This window comes from Ranitomeya variabilis, chromosome 7 (assembly GCF_051348905.1).
Source record: "Ranitomeya variabilis isolate aRanVar5 chromosome 7, aRanVar5.hap1, whole genome shotgun sequence".
Classification (NCBI taxonomy): domain Eukaryota; kingdom Metazoa; phylum Chordata; class Amphibia; order Anura; family Dendrobatidae; genus Ranitomeya; species Ranitomeya variabilis.
In genome coordinates this window covers 180,234,734-180,262,157 of record NC_135238.1, presented here as the reverse complement: position 1 = coordinate 180,262,157, position 27,424 = coordinate 180,234,734, and the positions used below count along the sequence as shown (strand labels likewise).

At 44.3% G+C, this 27,424-nt stretch overlaps 1 long non-coding RNA gene across 2 annotated transcripts in view; it reads right to left on the bottom strand.

Annotated features, from left to right (window-relative positions):
• LOC143785806 (uncharacterized) overlaps nt 1–27,424 on the bottom strand; it is a 73,402-nt gene that overhangs the window by 20,275 nt on the left and 25,703 nt on the right. Inside the window, exon 2 of one of the 2 annotated variants that reach the window (XR_013218089.1) lies at nt 4,501–4,580. This is a non-coding gene — a long non-coding RNA (uncharacterized LOC143785806). Of the gene's footprint in view, nt 1–4,500; nt 5,820–27,424 lie in introns of those variants that run through there. The other variant, XR_013218088.1, reaches the window with a different exon arrangement.

Below are 27,424 nucleotides of genomic sequence, written 5' to 3'. Positions count from 1 at the left end.
TTTTTTTCTTTTGTGTTTCTTAAGCGAGTCGTCTATCGTTTCTGATCAGCTACTGGCAGATCTCGTACTGCATTTTTTAAGAAATGTCACAGAAGAAGAGATAAAGGCTGAGATTGAAAGAATGAAAGAGGAAAAACGAAGGAAGGCAGAGGAAGCCAGGTAACATTGTCCTTATACCATGTGACAGTATTCGAGCGTTTAAGAAATGACAATATCTGATCTTACAAATTTTACAACAGGAGGATTCAAGAAAGTTTTTTGGCACAAGGGGCGTGGCCAGCATCGGAAGGAGCAGGACACGTTCTCCACGAGCTCCTCTGCAAACGGCTCTTATCTAAGCCATCCACTCATCTAACGGCCCTAATCTACCACCCTGAAGGCATCAGCTGCCTACCCCAAGACGAAGGAGCCGACCCCTGGCTATATTGTACCCGGGCGACCGTGTCTGGCGCACAGCCGCACACCTTAAGCCTGCAGGCCTAGCTGGGCCTAATTGGCGCCGGATCCTCCTGTTTTCCTCTGCTGGGCGCGGCGTCTCTCGCCCCCTCTGGGTCCGAAATCTGCACCGGACGTTCTCACAAGGCCGGGCGACGCATCGGATGCTCCCTGGGGGCCCCGGCACCGGAAGAGACACACCGGGCTCGGGCGGGTGAGTGGCCGGCCGGCCCGCAGGTGACGCCACCTTCACTGAGCTACTCGGGGGTTTTGAACCGCCCCCCTCCTGGACGAACTCCCGACTGCGACCCCCACCTGGTACCGCGCTCTCCGGTTCCCATTATACTGCGGTGGACGCCTCTGGAGGGCCGAGAACGGGAGAGGACCGTCCAGCTGGGGGCCGCCGGACACACACTGACACCAATGAGATTGGGGTAAGATTGGCAACGATATTTGATTAGCACTTATTCCTACTGCTGGCTTTAGAGCAGTGATATTAATGAAAGGAGTGGCACATGCCGTTTTGTTGGTAGCACTATGCACTTTAAACCATGTAACATGCTCCATTGAACTATCAATAGGCCTAGAGTAGGTAGCTGTGTTTGCCTTTTTTATACCCCAGGTGATACCTGTGGTGTGTTCTGTCCGCCGCACATGCATTATACGTACACTTTCTCTGTTATGTTTGTAATATATGTGATTTAATTATGCTTAATAAAATTTGCTATTTTTTACTTATGATTCATTGGGTATTTATACTCCGTAGTTTCTCTATAGGATTTATGTATTAGTGGAGTTTCCCTGTTATCCTTTATGTCTTTTGCGGAGCTTACTTCCGTACGGAGCTCTGCAAATGACATGCATCAGTGGTTGTTGTATTTAGTGCTTTTCTGTGTTTTCACAGCTATCTGCACTGGTGAAATGGACTTCAAAGCACGTGAAAAAAAGTGGCTTGTTCAACTTGATAAAGTGTTTAACGTTGATACGTGTGCGGTTTTAGATTCCAGATCAAGAGATTTGACCGAATTGACTAATAAATTTAAGGAGCTGCTACAGAAAAAAACACGGCTATGGTGGAATAAGTCCTTTTTGGAACGTTATATAACCTGTGGACTAATTCCGAGAGGATTAAGAATACAAGTATTCCCTTCCTTCAATATAGACAACGATTCTTTTAAAAATGATTGGGAGGAAGTGGCAGCGAATTGTTCCAAAGGTTTTATGACCCTCCTCATTAAAAATAACGAATTAACCATCAGTGACCTGGATAAAGAACTAGAAGAAATTCAGGAGGAAATTAATAAGATTCTCACCCCAGAGACTAATATGTCTTTTAAAAATGAACTTGATATTGATATCCAGAAATGGGAGAAAGAAATTGTATCTTTGAAAACTAAAAAATACCAGCGTGATGTCTCTGATACCAAAAATAACAGAGTATATAGATGGAGAAGTAATGTACATAATAGGAGAGCGACCTCAAGAGCTAGATCAGTCTCATTTTCGTCAGTGTCGTCTATTGAGGAAAAAAAAGACGAAAAAGGAAGTACAGGACCTGAGAGAAGTGATAGTTATAAAGATCGGTGGCAGAAGGTCACCAGATATGGTAATAAGAGAAAAACACCCATTTCTCCTCAGAAAGACAAGAGACCCAAGAACGCCACACTTGAGGTAATAAATCTATCACAACATATCTTGACAGAAACTCAGTGTGAGGTTCTGGGTCTTGGTCTCTCATTTTCCCCTTGCAATAATTATGATTACTTTACAGCATTAAAAGATTTGAATTTATTTTCACGAAAACTTATTTTGAAAAAACTCCACTCCCGATCTACATCAGAGGGGACTCAGGTGTCTGAACAAGAGGCTATCGCTATATTGGAAGAACTGGAAAATGAATCTATTAATCCTCGTACAGGTATGCCTCCCCCATCTATCTGTGCCAAGTCGACCACGTTTCCCCCTCTGTCACTCTGTCCTCAAGTTGAGATATTCACGAATTTAGTGACTGCAGATTTTAAAAGGATTGGCAACAAAAACAAGAAAGATAATCTCACACAAGGTCAGAGAAAGGCTCTGCGAGAAATACGTGACCTGCAGGATGTGGTGATAAAACCATCAGATAAAGGGGGGAACGTGGTCATATGGCCTACGGAGAAATATGAAAAAGAGGCTTTTAAACAATTGCGCAATAAGGAGACGTACATTTTGCTTTCCCATGATCCCCTACCTAAATTTATGAGAGAATTGATGGAAATTCTTGAGGAATCCCTATATCAGGGAACCATTAATAAAAAAACGTTTCAAGGGCTGGTGGTGGAATGCCCTGTTCTGCCCACGTTCTATCTCCTCCCCAAGGTCCACAAGGACCCAATAAACCCCCCGTGACGTCCGATCGTCTCTGGCATGGGAGGGCTATGTGACCCAGTATGTAGATACATAGACCATTATCTAAAGTCTCAGGTCGAGACTTTGCCCTCCTATGTCAGGGACACGTCGGACGTCCTGCGGAGACTGGACGGTCTTTCCTTGGAGCCAGACATGGTATTGGTGACAGCGGACATCGAGACACTCTACACCTCAATCCAACATGAGGATGGGATTGAGGCAGTGACTTTCTTTTTAGAATCCAGTAACATCGAACCTGATGTGGTGGACCTGGTGTTGAGGCTCTTGCGGTTCATCCTGACACACAATTGCTTTACCTTTAAGGACCGATACTACCTCCAGAATCGCGGGACCGCGATGGGGGCGGCGTGTGCGCCTTCGTATGCTAATTTATTTTTGGGATATTGGGAAAGAATGATATTTGGAGACGCACACTCCGCCCCCCAAGTACTGGGGTGGTATCGGTACATAGATGATATTTTGTTTATTTGGCAGGGGTCTATTGATAATTTACATCAGTTTATGCAGGATTTGAACCGTAACAGCCTCAACATCAGGCTCACCTATAATTTTGGTAGGGTAAATATTCCTTTTCTTGATGTCATGCTGCAGATCCTGGATGATGGCTCCATAGGAACAGACGTCTTCAGAAAAGAAACCTCAGCTAATACATTGCTTCATGCCTCCTCAGCTCATAATAGCTCAACAATTGGAGCTATACCTATAGGACAATTTTTGAGAATGAGGAGGATATGTTCTACTGAGGAAGCATTTACAAAACAGTCCGTGGACCTTGGGGAGAGATTTAGAACACGTGGGTACAGCAACAGAAGTATAAAAAGAGGATTCGTTCGGGCCAAAAACCAGAAAAGATGTGATCTTCTATCACAGATACCCAAAACTAAGAAGAGGGATGGTGAGGTGGTTAGATATATATCCACATATAACCACCAATGGGGACAAATGAGGAACATCTTGAGACGACATTGGCCCATTTTAAAGACCGAACCAGTTCTGGCCAAGTGTCTCTCGGAGGAACCCCTTATGACGGCTAGGAGAGCCAAAAATCTGAGAGACATCTTGGTCAAGAGCCACTACGTTAAAAAAACTCCATCTATTTTTGGTAGTGGGAAAAGAAAATGGGGTTTTTTCCCATGTGGTGACTGCTTGGCGTGCAGAAACCACGTAAGGACATTGTCATTTGCCTCTGTGGAGGGCAGAGAATTTAAAATCACAGACTACATCTCATGTAGTACCACATTTGTGATCTACATGGCCAAATGTACTTGTGGATTATCTTATGTCGGATTGACGTCACGCGAACTGAGGGTTAGAACCCGGGAACACATTAGAGACATTATGGCGGCCAAGGAGGCAACTGACGATGTTCCTCTCAAATCCATACCTAGGCACTTCAAGCAGTACCACGGGTGTAACCCTAAAGAGTTAAAAGTATTTGGAATTGATCATGTGAGGGGAGGAGTTAGGGGAGGAGATCTTAAGAAAAAACTTGCGCAATTGGAATGTCGCTGGATAAGCATATTAGGTACCATGGCCCCACACGGGCTTAATGAACAACTAAGCTTCGCTCCTTTTCTATAAATTTATAATTCTAGGTCACCAAAATCTCTTATATCTGGATTTTAATTTGTGTGTCTTTTTATCTATTTTTAGTACCTGTAATGCCTGTATCCATCTTTATTGTCTGTTCATCTGGGCCTGTATTGGACATCTGGACATCCGGACAGCTGTGTTGCCTAGAGAATTTATACACCGAAAGAGAACATCATGAGTTATGGACGATAGACCTAAATATTCCAAGAATAAATCTAGAACATCAGATGACAGCTTGGGCCAAGACCCGTATAATTGTTCTGTTTGGCTTATTACTTTTCTTTTTTTAAATTTTCCTTTCTTCTTTTTTCTTTGGTTCCCTTAACGGGTGGTTTTTTGTTGAGGTGTTATTAGTGGACCATGACGTGAGCGGTGCTACTATAACTACATATGAACAATTAGGGGTTAGCCCCCTGTTACACACTCTTTGCTTTATTAACGGAGACCGTGGATAGCGTTGCTCCGTTCACGTCATGGTTCCAGTTGACACAAGAGATTTTATTTATTTATATTAATAATCTGCGGTTTGGTATAATCTTGCAGTATATATTTCACGATATGTGAGTATAGTCACGAATTATGCACTTTATATTCATACAAAATTCATTGAACATATTTGTGAAGAGTTACATGGCTATGCACTTTATATTTATCTATATATTAATTACGTGAGCACTAATTCTGATTATAGTGGTTAGTTGCATTAATTCCTTATTCTACTTTAGTGTTTCCCTTTTATTATTTTCTTCATCTATTTGGCACGGTCACTTTAGTTTCACTGCCATTACTAATAATACGTTACGTGTCTTGGTTGCCCTTAGCTCTTCCCGTGGGTAAAATGGCCGCTGGTGTATGCGCGCATGCGCGCCGCACTCTGGTCTGCCGACCATCATCCACCTGCGCTCCCCAGCGGCGGAACAGGAAACGACGTCTTGAGGATTTTCCTCTGCCTGTTCGCAGCGCCGTGAGCGCCGGGGATGATGGGTGCGGCGTTCCGGAGGTAACGGTGCGCATGCGCCAATCAAATAACGCTATGGCCGCAACAGCTGTAGGTGGTCCATAAAAGGCAGTCCATGATAGACACACAATCACGTCCCCCCGAGGAAGCTCACGCGAAACGCGCGTCAAAAAAGGGGCCGCCGGACACACACTGACACCAATGAGATTGGGGTAAGATTGGCAACGATATTTGATTAGCACTTATTCCTACTGCTGGCTTTAGAGCAGTGATATTAATGAAAGGAGTGGCACATGCCGTTTTGTTGGTAGCACTATGCACTTTAAACCATGTAACATGCTCCATTGAACTATCAATAGGCCTAGAGTAGGTAGCTGTGTTTGCCTTTTTTATACCCCAGGTGATACCTGTGGTGTGTTCTGTCCGCCGCACATGCATTATACGTACACTTTGTCTGTTATGTTTGTAATATATGTGATTTAATTATGCTTAATAAAATTTGCTATTTTTTACTTATGATTCATTGGGTATTTATACTCCGTAGTTTCTCTATAGGATTTATGTATTAGTGGAGTTTCCCTGTTATCCTTTATGTCTTTTGCGGAGCTTACTTCCGTACGGAGCTCTGCAAATGACATGCATCAGTGGTTGTTGTATTTGTTCATGAATCTTAACGGTTTTCATTCCTGTGCCCCTTCTGTTCCTGAGATATGGCCTCTGTTTCCCCGCTTAGTCAACTGGGCATGGTTCTCGTTAGACTTTCATACAGGAAAGTTAATGATCACTCCCACTTGCCTAACAAGAATAGATTTACATACAGATAAGGGGACCATAGCTCAAAACACACAGATGCAGAAACAAAAGAAAAACACCATTTTCAGGAGAACAGCAGGTAAAAAATATATATATTTATTCAAAGTTCTAGATCCTGTTTAATTTCAGATAGTACCACAATGGATATCTTGAATTCCTTTCCATTGGCAGGGTTTCTAATAATTATTTGAATAGTTTTTATTCTCATCAAAACCTTTTTTTCTTTTGTGTTTCTTAAGCGAGTCGTCTATCGTTTCTGATCAGCTACTGGCAGATCTCGTACTGCATTTTTTAAGAAATGTCACAGAAGAAGAGATAAAGGCTGAGATTGAAAGAATGAAAGAGGAAAAACGAAGGAAGGCAGAGGAAGCCAGGTAACATTGTCCTTATACCATGTGACAGTATTCGAGCGTTTAAGAAATGACAATATCTGATCTTACAAATTTTACAACAGGAGGATTCAAGAAAGTTTTTTGGCACAAGGGGCGTGGCCAGCATCGGAAGGAGCAGGACACGTTCTCCACGAGCTCCTCTGCAAACGGCTCTTATCTAAGCCATCCACTCATCTAACGGCCCTAATCTACCACCCTGAAGGCATCAGCTGCCTACCCCAAGACGAAGGAGCCGACCCCTGGCTATATTGTACCCGGGCGACCGTGTCTGGCGCACAGCCGCACACCTTAAGCCTGCAGGCCTAGCTGGGCCTAATTGGCGCCGGATCCTCCTGTTTTCCTCTGCTGGGCGCGGCGTCTCTCGCCCCCTCTGGGTCCGAAATCTGCACCGGACGTTCTCACAAGGCCGGGCGACGCATCGGATGCTCCCTGGGGGCCCCGGCACCGGAAGAGACACACCGGGCTCGGGCGGGTGAGTGGCCGGCCGGCCCGCAGGTGACGCCACCTTCACTGAGCTACTCGGGGGTTTTGAACCGCCCCCCTCCTGGACGAACTCCCGACTGCGACCCCCACCTGGTACCGCGCTCTCCGGTTCCCATTATACTGCGGTGGACGCCTCTGGAGGGCCGAGAACGGGAGAGGACCGTCCAGCTGGTGGCGCTGTTACCCGCTGCTGCACACTCTGCAGTGAACCGCCTGACGCCGGGAAAGCTGGGTGCCGGTGCCTAATCTGCTCCTCACCCCACACAAAGAGGTACTGTCACAATTTCTACCCCCCATCCCCGGACACCCCCTTGTTCTTTCAGGGCCATCTCACCGGCTCGGCCATAAGTACTGACTCGGCTTCTACAGCCTATCCTGAGCCCCAACCACGGGTGATCTGTTACCCACACAAAGTGGGACCACTTCATGCCCCTCATATGAGAGCCATGTGTCCATAACACCTCCCATCACAAAAGCTAATTATAAACTACGCTTGTGCACTTAATCTCCCTCTCTGTGCCGCTTCACTAACCCCCATAGGATGTAAGCCAACGCCTGGGGGAAACTGAGGGAGATCTGGGAGTTCTCTTTATTCGCTGCACATCTCACTCATGATGGTCAGATCCTCACAAAAACTGACGAGATCGGGGTTAAAGTCCACTAGCTCCAAATCACATGCAGACATGGAAAAATTCCTAAAACAGCAAGGCAATACACCCAATTCTGTTAAAACCCCACACTCAATAGGGAAAGATCCAGAAGCTTTCACAGAATCTGAGCGAGAGAGTGATGGAGATACCGATGACCAAGATAAGGGTGAACTGGTAACGATGTCATTTATTAAAAGGATTCTGGGCAAAACGTTGGAACCCATAGGCAGAGATCTCTCCACCATCAAGCATGACCTCAGCCAATTGGGTCACAGAATCGAAGCGATAGTCCTCTCATGCAAGCGATAGAGTCCTCTCATGCGGAAATAATCCAAAGCTCCAACTCTAATTTAACTTGCCATAAACGACACGAGGACCACATCAACAAGATATATACCATACTGGAGGACCATGAAAATAGGGAAAGGAGGAACAATCTAAGACTCAAGGGTGTCCCCGAGTCCGTTCTCCCGGATGCCTTGATTCCCACTGTTACTGAAATCTTCCATTCAATCCTTACTCCCTCAGACTCATCGGAGCTTGACATGGTGAGAGTACACAGAGCATTGAGGCCTAAACCGAAGTCTGATGAAGCTCCTCGAGACATTCTATGTCGTTTCCTCGACTTCAGAACAAAAGACCTACTTCTGAAAAGAGCTAGGGAGGCGGACTCGATCACCTTCGGAGGCTTCCCAGTCCAAATTTTCCAAGACCTCTCCGCCTCCACGCTATATAAAAGACGCCTTCTAAGACCTCTTACCTCGATTCTCCAACAAAGGCACTATCCTTATCGCTGGCTCTTCCCCTTTGGTATTTCCATATCCGCTAAAGATCGGAAATTTCTTATTAAATCCACCGCCGATATTAAATCTGTGTGCGATGATCTGGAGATTCAGCTTGACCAACCGCTTGTCCTAGAAACTACCTGTGAGGCCCGTCGTCTGAAACCTCTCCCCATCCCTCCTCCGTGGCAAGACGCATCTACTCTGAAAACCTCAAGATCAAAGCGTCGTTCTTCAAAAGGCACGCCACCCAGGGAAGAGGAAGAGGACCCCGGAGGATGAAAATAGAGAATCACTAATGTTTCTTTACTATTTACCTATTTCTCTCCGCTCTTTAGGTTTCAAGGGCTTTCTAACATCTGACACTTGTCACTAGCCCACAAAGTGCAGCATTACTACTGCTAATTTAGGAGTCTTAGCCTCCTATACCATGATGTTAATTATAACTCCCTTTATTTGATCCCCCTTTTTTTCCCCCCTAGATGTTACAACTGCAATGTGTTTTCTCTCACTTAAGGTTATCTACCCTCATGTACTACTTCAATGGCTATTTTACTACTGTGTATTCATTATACTAATCCCTTCTCTCCCATTCGCTTTTCCCACCCCTCCTCCTCTTCCCTCTTTTTTTGATCCGATGGTCGAGCCCCATCTTCATCCGATCTGACTTCAATCACTTCCACCATGACGATAAACCGTAAGTCTTTTCAGATAATTTTACACAACTCACACGGTCTAAACTCCCCAATTCCAAGATCACAAACGCTTGCCTTTTTCAAAAAATCAGGCTTATGATATACTACTCTTGCAAGAGACCCATTTCACCCTCGACAAGACCCCTTCCTTTGAGAAATGCTTTTTCGACAGATAGTTCCACGCTTGCTCCCCCCAAAAAGGATCCAGAGGCGTCTCGATAGCCCTTGCTAGGGATGTTCCCTTCCTTCTTTTAGATAGCAGGTTTGACCCTGAGGGTCGTTTCATCAAAGGGCTTATAGCTGGTAACATGGTGACCCTTGGCAATCTGTATGCCCCAAATAAGCGCCACCTGAAATGGCTTCGTAAAGCCCTATCCCTCCTACGTTCCTTCCAGGAAGGTGTAGTCATCTTGGGTGGGGATTTAAATGTCGCACTGGATCCAGCCCTAGATACATCCACACAAAAAAAGCTCTATTTCCCTGAGAGATTTGGCTCGCCTTAAATCAATTATACATTCATTAGAGTTGGTCGACGTTTGGAGGTATCTGCACCCTTCTGATACTGATTTCACATATTACTCGCACCCCCACAACTCTTATCACCGCCTCGACTACATCCTAGTGTCCAGATCCATTCTACCCTCCACACTGAAAGCCGATATAATCCCCGCTATACACTCGGACCACTCTGTGGTACTGACTAATCTAGAATTTCACAAATCATACTCCAGCTTCTACTCTTGGAGGCTCAATGGGTCTATATTACATAGCGAGGAATTCAAAAACCGTATCCGTGAGTCACTTCAAGAGTTTTTCAGAATTAACGCCTCCTCAGACATTGCCCCTCCTGTGTTATGGGAGGCACATAAGGCCACAATTCGAGGGGTTTTTATTTCAATTGCCTCTTTTCTAAACAAGCAAAGGAAATCAAAAATTCTTGCCTTATATAACGATATTGTGGCTCTGGATACTCAACACAAAAAAGAACTCTCACAAACCACACTCAGCCAGCTCACCAACAAACGCCAATCTCTCAGGGACCTCCTCAACACACAGACCTCCAAACATTATCCATCTTGGAAAAACAAAATCTTTGCCCACGGAGACAAAGCCTCCAAACTAATGATCTCGCTGATCAAAAAAACGCCAAACCCGAACATTTATCCATAGAATTAAATCTAAGGATGGCAAAGTCCTCCAGCAATATAACCAGATCACCGACTCCTTTCTGTCCTTTTATAAAGATCTATATCAACTTTGACATAATGATACAAGAGAAGATAAAAATCAGAGGAAATTATTTGTCCAAGCTTTCTTATCCTCCTTGCACCTCCCTAAACTAACCAACCTCCAACAAAACTGCCTACTCAGACCCTTTGACCTCTCTGATCTCCAGTCCACCCTGTCTGGGGGGGGGAAGGGGAAGGCCCCGGGTCCAGATGGGCTCCCAAAAATCTACTACAAGACTTTTGCTGATATCTTAGGCCCACACCTTTTGAACGTCTGTAATGCGGTCCTGGGCGGGAAGTCCTTCCCCTCTCAGTCACTAGAAGCCCACATTTCTCTTCTTCATAAAGAAGGTAAAGACCCAGAATGTTGCGGAAGTTATAGGCCTATCTCCCTGCTCAATGTTGACCTAAAAATTTATGCCAGTCTCAGAGCGGGGAGATTGTCAAAACTTATGCCACAACTCATTTCCCTAAATCAATCAGGCTTTGTAGTAGGACGTGAGGGGAGGGACAATACAGCAAGAATTCTTCACTTGATTCAATACGCAAAAATACGGAAATCCCCACTCGTTCTGTTGGGGACTGACGCTGAAAAGGCTTTTGACAGGGTGGACTGGATATTCCTCCGCGAAACACTTCTTGCATTCCACATCCCCTCCCAACTAGTAGATGCCATTCCACATCCCCTCCCAACTAGTAGATGGGCACAAGGGGGCATCCTTTGCGTCTGGAGGAGAGAAGGTTTTTCCACCAAAATAGAAGAGGATTCTTTACTGTTAGGGCAGTGAGAATCCGGAATTGCTTGCCTGAGGAGGTGGTGATGGCGAACTCAGTTGAGGGGTTCAAGAGAGGCCTGGATGTCTTCCTGGAGCAGAACAATATTGTATCATACAATTATTAGGTTCTGTAGAAGGACGTAGATCTGGGGATTTATTATGATGGAATATAGGCTGAACTGGATGGACAAATGTCTTTTTTCGGCCTTACTAACTATGTAACTATGTAAATGTACACCACCCCTTCTGCTCGATTAAGAATTAACAACCTATTATCAGACCCTTTCTTCATACAAAATGGCATGAGGCAGGGATGCCCCCTTTCTCCGATTTTATATGTACTGGCCATGGAGCCTCTTATTCAGAGTATTCAACAAGATCCAAATATTAAGGGAGTCCAGGTGGGCGGTTTTCATCATAAATCTGCAGCATTTGCCGATGATCTCTTGGTATTCCTATCTGATCCCGAGGGGGGGCATCCCTGCCTTCGTCCGCATCTTAGATCTATACGGGGAACTTTCTAATTATAAAATCAATATCACAAAATCGGAAGCACTCAGCATTAACATTTCCAAACCCGCTATAGACAAACTAAAAAAACTATACCCCTTCAAGTGGCCCTCTAGATTTATCACCAACCTGGGGATTAAGATTGGGAGGTCAACTGGGGAACTTCTAGAACTTAATATCATTCCCTTGCTGAAACAAGCTACCTCTACTATACAATCTTGGAGGGCCCCCTTCCTATCTTGGATGGGTAGGAAAAATCTCCTAAAAAGTATTATCTTACCCAAATTTTTATATTTATTTCAGATGCTCCCCATCCACATCCCAAAGCACTACCTATCAAAGATAAATTCTTTTTTCATTAACTACATCTGGAACGGCAAACGCCCCCGAATCAATGCCAATTCTTTGGCTCTGCCGAAATCAAGAGGAGGAATGGGTGTCCCAGATATCTTCAAATACTACCGAGCAGTGATGCTTACCAGAGTAGTAGATTGGATTAGAAACCCTCCGGAAAAGTTGTGGATACCTATTGAAGAATATCTAGCCCCAACTCCCCTCAGAACATTGGCCCTCTTGCATAACCACTCAAACCTAAACCAATTGCTTTTCAACTAAATTACAATCGCTATCCTTAAAATCTGGAGAACAGAGTTCCTCAGGTTAACCACACCCATCTCCCCAATTCTGATGTTACGAGACATCGTGGGTCCTACCCTCTTTAAAATGCCCAAAGACTCCTCCAGCTCCACTAGTGATTTACCTAACACACCCCTACTACTCGACGATCTTTTTATCGACGGATCTCTATTGAGTCTCGCTGAACTCCAGGCCTCAAGACCACATCTAAATATCACTTTTCTTGACTACAAAAGACTGAAAGACTACTACCTTAAATACAAAGGACAATTAGACCTGCTCCGTCCACTAACTCCCTTTGAACTATGCGCCCATAAAAATCTACCCAAAAAAGTCCTATCAAAAATTTACAACCTTCTATTGATGGAAGGTGCCAATTTCAAAAGAGCCTTCATAGGTCTCTGGGAGAGGGATCTCAATATTTCTTTTACAGATGACCAGATTGCCTCTATTGACATCAAATCTCATGGCCCCTCACAATGTGTAAAAATACAAGAAAACTCATACAAGGTGATTTCTAGGTGGTACCGCACTCCAACCCAAATTCATCATTGGCACCCCTCCACTTCTGAACTGTGTTGGAGATGCTGTTCTGACTCAGGCTCTTATTTGCACATCTGGTGGTCATGCTCAAAAATTGCCCCCTATTGGCAAATGGTCTCGAACATAATCTCCTCGGTGTTAGGCCAGTTCACTCTCCTACACCCTCAATCCACTCTACTCAACCAACCCTTATGGCCCGGGAATCCGTAGCTACGGCTTCGAAACTGGCAAGCTACATAATAGCAGCCGGAAAATACCTTATCCCCACTTTCTGGAAATCTACTATCACCCCTACCAAAAAACATGTATTAGAAAAAATTGATCTTTTATACCATACCGCTGAGCTAGTTGCCAACACACAAGAATCTCTTTCCGTATTTAGGCGTACTTGGGAACCGTGGATTACCTTCCGCTCCAGCCCTGACTTCCTATCAACAATATCGGATGCTACTTGACCCACTACAGCTCACCAGACCCTATTTACTAAGCTACCCCCTTATCTAGACTCCACTCCTTAAGATCATCTCTACCATCGGTTCTCTCCTCCCCTCCCCCCTACCCTCCAGTCCCTTCAGTCTTCCCTCCTCCCCTTATCTTACCTCTCTGCTACCCCCCCTCTTTCCTTTAATCCTCTCAATTTTACTTCCCTTACCCTAAATTCCTACCCTTGTTTCCTCTGTCTTCCCTGATACTGTTTCTAACCCCTTTCTTGTCCCTATGTCGAAGTCCGATCTTAGTATTTCATCCAGTTTTTCAAATTTATTGTATTCTCACAATTTGTTGGACTCTTGTTGTAGTCCTAATGTATGTTTAATGTTTTATGAAACTCCTGTTTCTTTTTCACTTCCTGTTCAATGGTATTTCCTTTTCTTTAATAAAAAGAAAGTTGAAAGAAAGAAAGGAGGATTCAAGAAAGAGAGCTACTCCTTTCTTTGGAGACCCAGTTTCAATGTGTTCGCCTCATAAATAACGTCGTCTGAGAGAATGTCCACAAAATATGCAAAAGAGAGCTCCAGTAAGTGCTTTCAGAAATTGTTTTGCCAGGGGGGTGTGGCTAGCAGCTGAAGGAGCAGGACGTGTCTCCATTAGGCTCCTCTGCTAGCTGAAGTTATCCAGCTAAATCCAAAGCTTTATTAGCCCATCCATCGGCTCTGAAGGTTTTGCCCAACTCCTAGCTGGCCCAGAAGACTATTTTGCCCCATTTGGCCCACAAAACAGTGACATAATTGCGCCTCCAATCTGAGGCCTACACGCCGAACTGAAGCCGGCTGAAGAGGTGATCTTCCCACCAAGGGCGGACTACATACGGCGCCAGACCAGGAGACCCGACCGGACTAGCTAACGGTGGTATCCACCGCCACTTTCCACAAGCGAGGCCCCGGCTCACCACCTGGGAGGCCTCGCGGTACCTGGAAGTCTGGGACATTGTGCCGGGAGGAGGTAGGAAGACCGGCGAGAGACGCGCGCCCTGCGGCCTAACTAGTGGCGCTGTATGCAGATCCCTCCGCCCGCCGAGACCGCCGCGGCCCTGTCGCATCCTCTGCTGTGGGCACGCTTTGCAGCACCTCACCGTAGGCTCACGCGGTGGGACGCAGCTGGAGCAGTCGTGCTTCCTCTCCGCCGGAGTTCCGACCGACTGGAATACCGGCCCTGATAACAACCCGCAGGCGGCTTATAAGTAAGTGGGCGGCTTACCGGACCGGAGCGCACTGTCTCTCTGGAGTGGAGCTGGGTCCCGGCTGTGGACAGCCTGACGGAGGCTTGGGGCCACCTTCACCCCCTCTATCTTCTTTCCCGCCACTTACCGCCATCTTAGACCCTTGAGGCAGGATCACTAGAGACTGTGACCTACGGGGGGGGGGGGGGGGGGGGAGGTCTTGTTTACCAAGATAGATCGCACATCATCTGCTGTCACATATCCAGGACCAAAACAGGCAAAGTGGTTACTGCCTGACTGTACTCCCTGCTGTCCCATACCCGGACAAAAGCAAGCATAAAGTTTGCTGCCTGCCTATATTCCCTGCTGCCCCATACCCAACAGAAGCAGAGACTCCATCATCCAGTTTTGGGAAGTGAGACTGCCTGTGGTGCTAATTACATGCCACTAACTGCCTGTGGTGCTAATTACATGCCACTAACGGATCACTAATGATGACATAAGAGAGTTTCAGGATCATTACCCAACTGCCTCACAAATCTCTAAACCCTCAGGCTACCGTCAGAGCGATATTTTTCTCGTTTTTCGCAATAATTTACCTCACAAAATATAGAGGAGCAAAATCCCTTTGCTGAACGGCTCAGAATAAAAGAAACTATTGCATGGTATTCTTCTGCCACCTAGTGGTAACATAAGATTCAAACTTTGATAAAATACTTAATGTGCTGTAATATCTATACCACTACCCAGGTATTGTGTTTTTACTAACCAACGATTTAGCCTTATGTCCATCTATTTGGTGGTAATGTCCACCACGAACATGCTCACATAACTCTTCTCTTCTTATATGCACGAGTGGTGATCTCATTAACACACGCTATAATAAAAAAAAAAAAAAAAAGATGGTTAAAATAAATAAAGAGCGTGGTAAAAGCTTGGATACCGCCCTATACCAAGGCAAACAGGGCGAGATGGACAAGTTTTTGAAACAAAAATCTGCATCGAACCGGGCTACCCCAAAAAATTCTTACTCTAACACAGGCACGGAGGATCGTGATGATGACTCTGACTCAAGTGACGGGGCCTCAGGTAGTGACCTGGCCCAATCTGACTCGGGCAAACTCTCTAAATTTTTCCTGAAGAAATCTTTAGCCCAAGCCATGAAACCACTGATTGCAGAAATATCTGGCATGAGAGCAGACCTACTCCAAATTGGCAACAGGGTAGAATCACTTGAAACGTCTCAGTCCTCTTTGATTACCCACTCTAATCACATGAAAGACCACTTAGACTTTCATAGAGCACAACTGAATACTTCATTTCTTGCCCTGAAAGACCAAGAGAATCGAAGCCGCAGGAAAAATATAAGAATAAAAGGTCTGCCTGAGAGTGTCGCCACAGAAATATTAGAAAAGGCAACAAAAGAGATCTTTGCCCTTTTAATCCCACAGGAGAGATGCAACCAGATTGTTATAGAAAGGGTGCACAGGTCCCTCAGGCCCAAACCGAAATCTACAGACCCTCCAAGGGATGTGATATGCGGCTTGCTGAACTACCTTGACACCTTCGCTATCCTATCAGCTTCTAGAGACTCCAAGTCTCTTTCTTACGAGGGGACACCTATTCAGTTATACCAAGACATAGCTCCGTCAACTCTAGCAAAACGAAGGATCCTCAAACCCCTCCTGGATGTTTTGCGCTCCAACAAAATACTCTATAAATGGCTGTTCCCGTTTGGCATAATGATACACGGAGGCGGAAAACAGGTTACAGTCAGGAGCCCGGGAGATTTGCCTAGAGTGTGGGATACCTTCAACTTAGCTGAAGTGGACATCCCCTCGTGGTTGCCTTTAGATATGGACCAACACTCACCCTCTCCTCTTTATGCCTTCACTGGTGGCCAGGGCGATTGGTCACCGGTGAAAAGGCACATGTCCCCTAAACAGGGGAAAAGCGGAATGAAAAAAAAACCGCCCCCCTGAGTTGGTTTAACATCTCTTGGACACGTCATACGACTCATGGTCTGCCTGCCTGAAATATATGATGGCTCTGTTCTTTTGAACTTGTTATTTGAACGTTTTGCATTACTTGATAATATCTCTCTCTCCTTAAAATTTACAGACTGCCACTCGTGCATTCATTATTGTTTTGCCTATCTGCAATGGGAGGAAGTTCTGACCCCCGCCTCTGCAGCGGATAGGTATCTTTTTTGTATATATAAGTTGTATTACTTGTTTGGTTACTGTTAATAATATTGACTTCATTGATTTGTTGGCATGGAAAACATACAAAAAGTTTTTCAACATGTTACTTACACAACATGGCAAAGGATGACACTTCAGCCACCATAGTAGTGGCTTCTTACAATGTCAAGGGTATAAGATTACCATGCAAGAGAGGTCAAATCATGAATCTCTTGCACTCTAAAAAATCCCATATAGTCTTCTTACAAGAGACACATTTTAAGAGAGATAGAGTCCCGGACACGTCTAGATCTCGCTACCCAACTTGGTTCCACAGCACAGGGGGCTCAGCCTCTAGAGGAGTGAGCATAGCTATTAAGAAAAATGTACCCTTTACCCCGCATGATAGCCTATCAGACCCAGAAGGTAGATATATTATGCTAAAAGGCCTCTTGGCAAACACTAGGGTCACCTTGTGCAATCTATACGCCCCAAATAAAGATCAGGTTGGCTGGTTATGTAAAACACTAAACACGATAAAATTGTTCTCTGAAGGTCTTTTAATACTGGGAGGGGATTTCAATGTATCCCTTAACCCATTCTTAGACACATCCTCTGGCAGGTCTACTATCTCCCAAAAAACTCTGAAAAAACTTCATCTCTCTTTACAAGATCTAAATCTTGTAGATCCCTGGAGATCTTTTTCCTTCCCGTAAAGATAATGCTTTTTTCTCCCATCCACATAATAGTTACCATAGGATCGATTATCTACTAATAAAATAACCAAACCTACCATTAGTAAAATCCGCAGAGATCGATATCATCTCCCTATCTGATCATGCTCCCATTTTCCTGGAGTTGTCCATCTCGACATTACCGTTACCCTCTAGGTCTTGGACATTAAATGAGACATTACTCGACTCTAGTTTTCAGCTCACAAAGCTATCAAACACTCTCGACCTCTATTTCCAAGAAAATATACACTCAGGCCCACCCATGCCTATAGTATGGGAGGCACATAAAACGGTGATAAGGGGGGAACTCATTGCGCTAGGCTCACATTTAAAGAGAGAGAGGCTGAAACAGACATTATCCATCCTACATCAGATTAATTCTCTAGAAAAGCTACACAAAAGGTCTCAGGCAAAAGGGACACAAGAAGAATTAATAACTCTTAGGAACGACCTTAAAAACCTTTTGAACATCCAATCAGCCAAAATCTATATGAGGAGCAAACAAAGGTTCTACCTCCATGGCAACAGAAGCAGCAAGCTTATGTCTTCTTTGCTCAAGAAACGTAAAAATAAGACATTTATCGCTCAGCTTAAAACTGAGAATGGCTCTTTGTTGTCAGAAACTGCTGAAATTGCCAGGGAGCTTAGGACTTACTATGAGAATCTCTATAACCTAAACACGCCAGATCTTATGCAGGACCCTACACCAGCTATCGAGAAAATTAATGAGTTCCTAGCTTCTTTAAAACTCCCTAAATTAACTAAAGAAGGCCAACCCCTGCTGACATCCCCCGTCACCTCTAAGGAAATTTTAGACACCCTCTCTACCATTCCTAACGGCAAGGCCCCGGGCCCAGACGGTCTTCCCATCATTTATTACAAAAAACTCATAAAACCTTTATTGCCCCAATTGGTCACCTTATTCAACTCCTACCTTCAAGGCCAACCTATACCCAAACAATCTTTAGAAGCCTTTATTACTGTGTTGCCGAAAGAGGGAAAAGACCCCAACCTATGTTCTAGCTACAGGCCCATATCGCTACTCAACACGGACATTAAACTGTGGGCAAAAATTTTAGCGGGAAGGCTTAGTAATATTTTACCCAAATTGATCCACTCGGATCAGGCAGGCTTTGTTAAGGGTAGAGAGGGTAAGGACAACTCGACCAAAATCATACAAGCTACAATGTTTGCAAGGAGCCGTAATATTCCTTTAGTTCTCCTGTCAACGGACGCTGAAAAAGCGTTTGACAGGGTGAGCTGGAGATATATGGAAAAAGTTTTGATCAAATTCGGCCTGCCAGAGCAATACATTTTAGCAATTCTCTCCCTCTATTCCCAACCTTCAGCTAGAGTTCGAATTAACGGCACCCTCTCTGATAGCTTCAATATTAACAATGGGACTAGACAGGGTTGCCCGTTATCCCCGTCACTGTTCATATTGGTAATAGAGACGTTGATACAGAGCATTAGACAAGGGGAAGGGATAGAGGGACTGAAAATTGGCTCCGTGGAACTTAAAACGCTAGCTTTCGCAGACGACCTGCTCTTTCTCATCTCTAACCCGCCTCAAGCCTTCCCGATCATCCTCAAGATATTTCGTCAATTTGGCCTTCTCTCAAATTTCAAAATTAATACAGGGAAATCTGAAGCACTGAATATCACTCTCTCAAGATCCCAAATAATTTCTCTCAGCACTAAGACCCCTTTTTCATGGGCCAAATCCTCCATTAAATATTTAGGAATCTTAATAACCAGAAACCCTGTAGACCTCTTCCAAGCTAACTATCCCCCATTGTTAAAAAGAGTTGAGGCTTTAATGAAGTCCTATGGACTGCCCACACTATCCTGGATGGGACGTATTAATGTATTCAAGGCATATATTATGCCAATAATATTATATACCTTAAGCATGGTCCCTATACTTATACCTTTGACCTTCTTTAAGGGACTAAAATCAATCATTTCCAAATTCATTTGGAAGTCGAAACCAGCCAGGTTACCCTATAAATCAATATCTTATCCCATCTCCTCGGGGGGGCTGGGAGTACCTGATCCATACCTTTATTATAGAGCTATACATCTTAGCAGATGGCTGAAGGTGATATGTTGGGAGGGGGGAAGTAGAGATAGCGTTGACTTGGCTCTGTTGGGCTCTCGCGGTATCCCCTACCTTTGGTCCGGTGCCAAGCCACCAGCGGCTTTTGGATTGGACGAGGTGACCCTAACAACTTTGAGAATTAAAAGACTTCTGATTGGAGAGCTCCCATTGGACACCTTCCCTTCCACACTGACACCTATTTGCTCCATACCATTTTTGATTGATCCAAATTTCAGGGATCCATATAAACTATGGACAAATTTACCTAATGAAACCCTAAATGGATTTTACAATAAAAAAATTCTCCATAATGGGACATGGCCTCCAGGCACATCGGCCCAACCCAAAAATTTCCTCCAGATACTCCATGTCAAGCGTATTGTCATGCAGTTTATACAGAAATATCCGACCAGGCCAAATTGGTCTTGGTTTGATGTGTTAACCAAATTTCCGCTTCCACGACTTAACATTATATCACGTATATATTCCCATCTCTCCGCTCCTTCCTCACCAAACAAACCCTCATATATACAGGTCCTTCTCAAAAAATTAGCATATAGTGTTAAATTTCATTATTTACCATAATGTAATGATTGCAATTAAACTTTCATATATTATAGATTCATTATCCACCAACTGAAATTTGTCAGGTCTTTTATTGTTTTAATACTGATGATTTTGGCCTACAACTCCTGATAACCCAAAAAACCTGTCTCAATAAATTAGCATATCAAGAAAAGGTTCTCTAAACGACCTATTACCCTAATCTTCTGAATCAACTAATTAACTCTAAACACATGCAAAAGATACCTGAGGCTTTTAAAAACTCCCTGCCTGGTTCATTACTCAAAACCCCCATCATGGGTAAGACTAGCGACCTGACAGATGTCAAGAAGGCCATCATTGACACCCTCAAGCAAGAGGGTAAGACCCAGAAAGAAATTTCTCAACAAATAGGCTGTTCCCAGAGTGCTGTATCAAGGCACCTCAATGGTAAGTCTGTTGGAAGGAAACAATGTGGCAGAAAACGCTGTACAACGAGAAGAGGTGACCGGACCCTGAGGAAGATTGTGGAGAAGGACCGATTCGAGACCTTGGGGAACCTGAGGAAGCAGTGGACTGAGTCTGGTGTGGAAACATCCAGAGCCACCGTGCACAGGCGTGTGCAGGAAATGGGCTACAGGTGCCGCATTCCCCAGGTAAAGCCACTTTTGAACCAGAAACAGCGGCAGAAGCGCCTGACCTGGGCTACAGAGAAGCAGCATTGGACTGTTGCTAAGTGGTCCCAAGTACTTTTTTCTGATGAAAGCAAATTTTGCATGTCATTCGGAAATCAAGGTGCCAGAGTCTGGAGGAAGACTGGGGAGAAGGAAATGCCAAAATGCCTGAAGTCCAGTGTCAAGTACCCACAGTCAGTGATGGTGTGGGGTGCCATGTCAGCTGCTGGTGTTGGTCCACTGTGTTTCATCAAGGGCAGGGTCAATGCAGCTAGCTATCAGGAGATTTTGGAGCACTTCATGCTTCCATCGGCTGAAATGCTTTATGGAGATGAAGATTTCATTTTTCAGCACGACCTGGCACCTGCTCACAGTGCCAAAACCACTGGTAAATGGTTTACTGACCATGGTATTACTGTGCTCAATTGGCCTGCCAACTCTCCTGACCTGAACCCCATAGAGAATCTGTGGGATATTGTGAAGAGAAAGTTGAGAGACGCAAGACCCAACACTCTGGATGAGCTTAAGGCCGCTATTGAAGCATCCTGGGCCTCCATAACATCTCAGCAGTGTCACAGGCTGATTGCCTCCATGCCACGCCGCATTGAAGCAGTCATTTCTGCCAAAGGATTCCCGACCAAGTAGTGAGTGCATAACTGAACATTATTACTTGATGGTTTTTTTGTTTGTTATTAAAAAACACTTTTATTTGATTGGACGGGTGAAATATGCTAATTTATTGAGACAGGTTTTTTGGGTTATCAGGAGTTGTAGGCCAAAATCATCAGTATTAAAACAATAAAAGACCTGACAAATTTCAGTTGGTGGATAATGAATCTATAATATATGAAAGTTTAATTGTAATCATTACATTATGGTAAATAATGAAATTTAACACTATATGCAAATTTTTTGAGAAGGACCTGTATACTCCTGGGAGTTGGAACTTGGGACCTCTTTTTCAGAGGACCAGGTTTCTAGAATGTTATCTAATGCTAGAGGTTTTTCTAGGTGTATACTTCTGCAGGAGAATGCATATAAAATCCTGACTAGATGGCATTTAACCCCAGCAAAGCTCCTCCAGAGAGGACTCGCTGATAAGGGGATCTGCTGGAGATGTCTTAACTCGTTGGGTCACCACACACATATATTCTGGGATTGCCCCAAAATAAGAATTTTCTGGGAAGGAATTAGCTCTATCCTTAAGAAATTAGATTTAATCAAGTCAAGCCTTCGGGTGGAGGAGGCTCTCCTCTCCTGCCCGTCCGCTAACTACTTGCCAAGGAAACATGGCCTACTTCCTCTTCTGGTAGGTGCTGCTAAACACCTGATTACATTGCATTGGAGGGACACTTCTCCCCCTACTGTGTCGGAATGGTATACTAAAGTAGATCAAATATCACGACTCGAGGAGCTGTCAAGTTGGGAGGTCTCTAGTCATGATTCTCATCTGTCTACATGGGCTCCCTGGAAAAAATTTCGGGAAGACATCGCTCTAAGTTGCCCTTAATTGCCCTTGGCGTCATGCTTCATTAGAAAGTTATTCATGCACCTTTGCTATACTTAATTTCCAATGTATGTAACCATGCCGATAACAGTTTTCTGTTTATGTACCTTCATGTTTTTTCCCCTCTTTCTTACCCCCTCCCCCCCCCTTTTCTCATGTCCCACTTATATGTTCCCCAACCTTATTTTCCCCAACCACTTTCTTTTTCTTTTCTCTCAATCACTGGGCTCATTGTCTTTTTGCACCTTATAAAGTTGTTATCATATGTACAACAGACAAGAGAAAACTTGCTTTACCGTTGTAATGTTTTTTGTTCTACTTAGAAATAAAGAATTAAAAAAAAAAAAAAGAAAATAAATTGTTTTGCCAGAAACCATGCTAAAACTCTTAATTAGTGATGAGCGAATATACTCGTTACTCGAGATTTCCCGAGCACGCTCGGGGGTCCTCCGAGTATTTTTTAGTGTTCGGAGAGTTAGTTTTCATCGCCGCAGCTAAATGATTTACATCTGATAGCCAGCATAAGTACATGTGGGGGTTGCCTGGTTGCTAGGGAATCCCCACATGTATTTATGCTGGCTAAGAGATGTAAATCATTCAGCTGAGGTGAGGAAAACTAAATCCCTGAGTACTAAAAAATACTCGGACACCCGAGCGTGCTCGGGAAATCTCGAGTAACGAGTATATTCGCTCATCACTCCTCGTAATACAGGGTGGAGCGCGGTAATTTGCTTTTTTGCACTGCATGCTGTGGCGGCACTGTCGGTCGAAGAGAGGGGAGAGTGGGTGTGGCTTACAGTGGCTGATGGGAGATTTGTATTCCTCCGCCTTTCAGTTGCCATCATGCAGTGGACACGTGAGGAGAGGTCATTTTGTGTTGAAGCGTATTTTTCAAATGCCCACTCGATCATTGCAGTGCAGCGTGCTTTTCGTTTACAATTCGCTGTTCCTCCACGCGGACGTGTTCCTGGACGGCAATCAATTGTAAATTGGGTGAATGCATTCAGAACAGCAGGGAATGTGTCATGTGTACGAAGGGGACCTGAGAGAAGGATTACAACACCACAAAACATCGAGAGAGTTAGAGCAGCAGTACTGCAATCTCCGAAACGCTCTGCTCGGAAGCAATCATTTGCTCTTGGCATTTCAAGACGTTCTCTCCACCGGATTCTTCATGATGAACTGAATTTTCACCCGTATAAAATGTGCGTGGTCCAACAATTGTCAGCACGGGACTATTTGACACGGCGGACCTCTTGTGAAGACATGTTAGCAACGATACCCCGTGACGCAATTGTGTTTTTTTCTGATGAGACACATTTTTTCACCTCAGTGGGTGTGTAAACAAACAAAATATGCGTTACTGGAGTGAAACAAACCCCAGAGAAGTTCACGAGAGACCTCTGCATTCGGACCGCGTCACTGTGTGGTGCGCCATATCACGAGTAGGCATCATTGGTCTTTACTTTTTTCAGGATAACGGTCGTGCCATAACTGTGAACTCCGAACGGTACTTGTCTATGATACAGGATTATTTTCAGCCGGCTCTTGAGGCAATGGAACTAGAGGATACATGGTTCCAACAGGATGGTGCCACTGCACACACAGCGAGGGTTACCATGAATTGTTTGAGGCAAATGTTTCCTGGACGGCTTATCTCTTTGAGGGGAGATGTGAACTGGCCAGCACGCTCACCAGATTTAGCCCCATGCGATTTTTTCCTTTGGGGTTACCTGAAGTCTAAGGTGTATATCAACCGTCCCAACACCTTGGAAGACCTAAGGAACAATATTGAAGCTGAAATTGGCAGAATACCAGTGGACATGCTTGTTAGAGTTCATGAAAACTTCAGAAAACGTATGCAGCAGTGTGTGGATAGCGAAGGTCGACATTTGCCAGATACACTATTTAAAACCATGTAATTTAAAAATTCCATTACTGTTCAGTATAATTAAAATCTAAAATAAATTTTTCTAATGATCATAATTTTTTTATTTCATTCCCAAATCAGCAAATTACCGCGCTCCACCCTGTACATGCCTGTGATACAAATTTTGTGCTCGCTAATGTTTAAAAACCCTAATTTTTCCATCATACATGACGGCACCATGAGAGAGGGGATCCGCCCATCAAGGACAGGAAACCTTCAAGATAAAAGGGGCGGCTCCTCTCTCCACATCAGTTGGTTTCCTGTCCTTGACGGGGAACCCTCAAGATGGAAAACATCTGATGAAGATTGAAGAGGATGCCGGGGCCTGGTGTTGTGAATTCTGTTTGTGGGCTCCTCCGGTGGTGTTTGATGGTAGTGCCACTTGTGTGCTTTCTGCTATCTCTGCTCACCTGTTGCCACCCATTAGGGGAGTTTCCTATTTAAGGCTGCTTGGCTGTTAGTCCTATGCCGGCCAACAATGTATCAGTAGCATTCTGTTGCATTCTCCTGCCTCAAGTTCCTGTTCAGCTAAGTTGAATTTGTTTTGAGTTTATGCTAACTTCTTGTCCAGCTTGCAGTAATGTGACTATCTGCAGCTGGAAGCTCTTGTGGACTGAAATTGCCACTCCAGTGGCATGAGTTGTCACTGGAGTTTTAAAGTAATTTCAGGATGGTGTTTTGTGTAGAGTTTTAAGTTGACCGTGAAGTAACACTTTCCTATCCTTCTGCTATCTAGAAAGCGGACCTCTCTGTGCTAAACCTGCTGTTCATCCTACGTATGTCATTTCCTCTTAACTCACCGTCAATATCTGTGGGGGGCTGCTATCTCCTTTTTGGGGTACTCCTCTGGAGGTAAGACAGGCCTGTATATTCCTCTGATAGGGGTAGTTAGATCTCCGGCTGGCGCGTGGTGTCTAGGGCATCGTAGGAACACTCCCTGGCTACTTCAAGTGTTGTGTCAGGTTCAGGTCACGGTCAACTTTAGTTTCCATCACCCGAGAGCTAGTCCGTTTTGTTATTTTTTTCCCTGCCATTGGGAAATCATGACAGTTTGGCCGGCCATGTGTTAAAACCATGCACTAAAGCAGGAAAGGATTAGAAAAGTTTTTTTTTTTCCTCTATTGTGTTTGAAATTGCTCCTTAGTTTGCTCATTTGTACTTCTTGCTTAAACTGCAGTCTTCAGCCTTTTTTTTTTTTCCTCTCCTCTTAATCTCTGAATGGCTTTGGTTACACCTGTTTGAATCATGGATCCACAGAGTCTGGTTGCAGGTTTGAATAACCTTGCTACAAAGGTTCAGAACTTACAAGATTTTGTTATACGTGCTCCAATGTCTGAACCTAAGATCCCTATGCCTGAATATTTTACCGGAGACAGATCCCGTTTTTTGAATTTCAAAGAGAATTGCAAATTGTTTTTGTCTCTGAGATCTCACTCCGCTGGTGATCCTGCACAACAGGTTAAAATTGTTATTTCTCTACTGCGGGGTGACCCACAAAATTGGGCATTTGCATTATCACCAGGGGATCCTGCGTTACTAAATGTGGATGCGTTTTTTCTGGCTTTGGGGTTGCTTTATGAAGAACCTAATTTAGAGATTTTGGCTGAGAAGGCTTTAATAGCTCTTTCCCAAGGGCAAGACGAAGCTGAGATATACTGCCAAAAATTTCGTAAATGGTCGGTGCTTACTAAATGGAATGAGTGCGCTCTAGCAGCGAATTTCAGAGAGGGTCTCTCTGATGCCGTGAAGGATGTCATGGTGGGGTTCCCTGTGCCTACAGGTCTGAATGATGCCATGAAATTGGCTATCCAGATTGATCGGCGTTTACGGGAGCGCAAACCTGTGCACCATTTGGCGGTATCTTCTGAGCAAAAACCTGTGCACCATTTGGCGGTGACCTCTGAAAAGGCACCAGAGCATATGCAATGTGATAGTGTTCTGTCTAGAGGCGAACGACAGAATTACAGGCGTAAAAATGGGTTGTGCTTCTACTGTGGGGATCCAGCTCATGTTATATCAGCATGCTCTAAACGTATAAAAAAGGTTGATAAAAAGGTTGATAAATCTTTTTCTATGGGTACCTTGCAGTCTAAATTTATTTTGTCCGTGACATTGATTTGTACATTATCATCTGTTACCGTGGATGCTTATGTGGATTCTGGTGCCGCTCTGAGTCTCATGGATTGGTCCTTTGCCAAGCGTTGTGGGTTTGATTTAGAGCCTCTGGAAGCTCCTATACCCCTAAAGGGTATTGATTCTACACCTTTGGCTAGCAATAAACCACAATACTGGACACAAGTGACTATGCATCTTACCCCAGACCATCAGGAGATTATTCGTTTCCTTGTGTTATACAATTTACATGATGTTTTAGTGCTTGGATTACCTTGGTTACGAATTCATAATCCAGTCTTGGACTGGAGATCAATGTCTGTGTTGAGCTGGGGATGTCGGGGGATTCATGGGGATGCTCCTTTGGTTCCCATTTCTTCATCTACTCCCTCTGAGATCCCAGCATTTCTGTCAGATTTTCATGATGTCTTTCAGGAGCCTAAAATTGATTCTCTCCCTCCTCACAGAGAGTGTGACTGCGCTATTGAGTTGATTCCCGGTAGTAAATTTCCTAAAGGTCGTTTGTTTAATTTGTCTGTACCTGAACATGCTGCTATGCGGGAGTATATCACAGAATCTTTGGAAAAGGGTCATATTCGCCCCTCTTTGTCTCCACTAGGGGCAGGTTTTTTCTTTGTGGGTAAAAAGGATGGTTCATTGAGACCTTGTATCGACTATCGACTTCTGAATAAGATTACAGTTAAATACCAGTACCCTTTGCCTTTACTGACTGATCTGTTTGCTCGCATAAAGGGGGCTAAGTGGTTCACTAAGATCGATCTTCGTGGTGCGTATAATTTGGTGCGGATTAAGCAGGGGGATGAGTGGAAGACCGCATTTAATACGCCTGAAGGCCATTTTGAGTATTTGGTAATGCCTTTCGGTCTCGCAAATGCCCCTTCCGTTTTTCAGTCCTTTATGCACGATATTTTCCGTGAATATCTGGATAAATTTATGATTGTGTATCTGGATGATATTCTGATTTTTTCGGAGGACTGGGAATCTCATGTTCAACAGGTCAGGAGAGTTTTTCAGGTTTTGCGGGCTAATTCTCTTTTTGTGAAGGGCTCAAAGTGTAT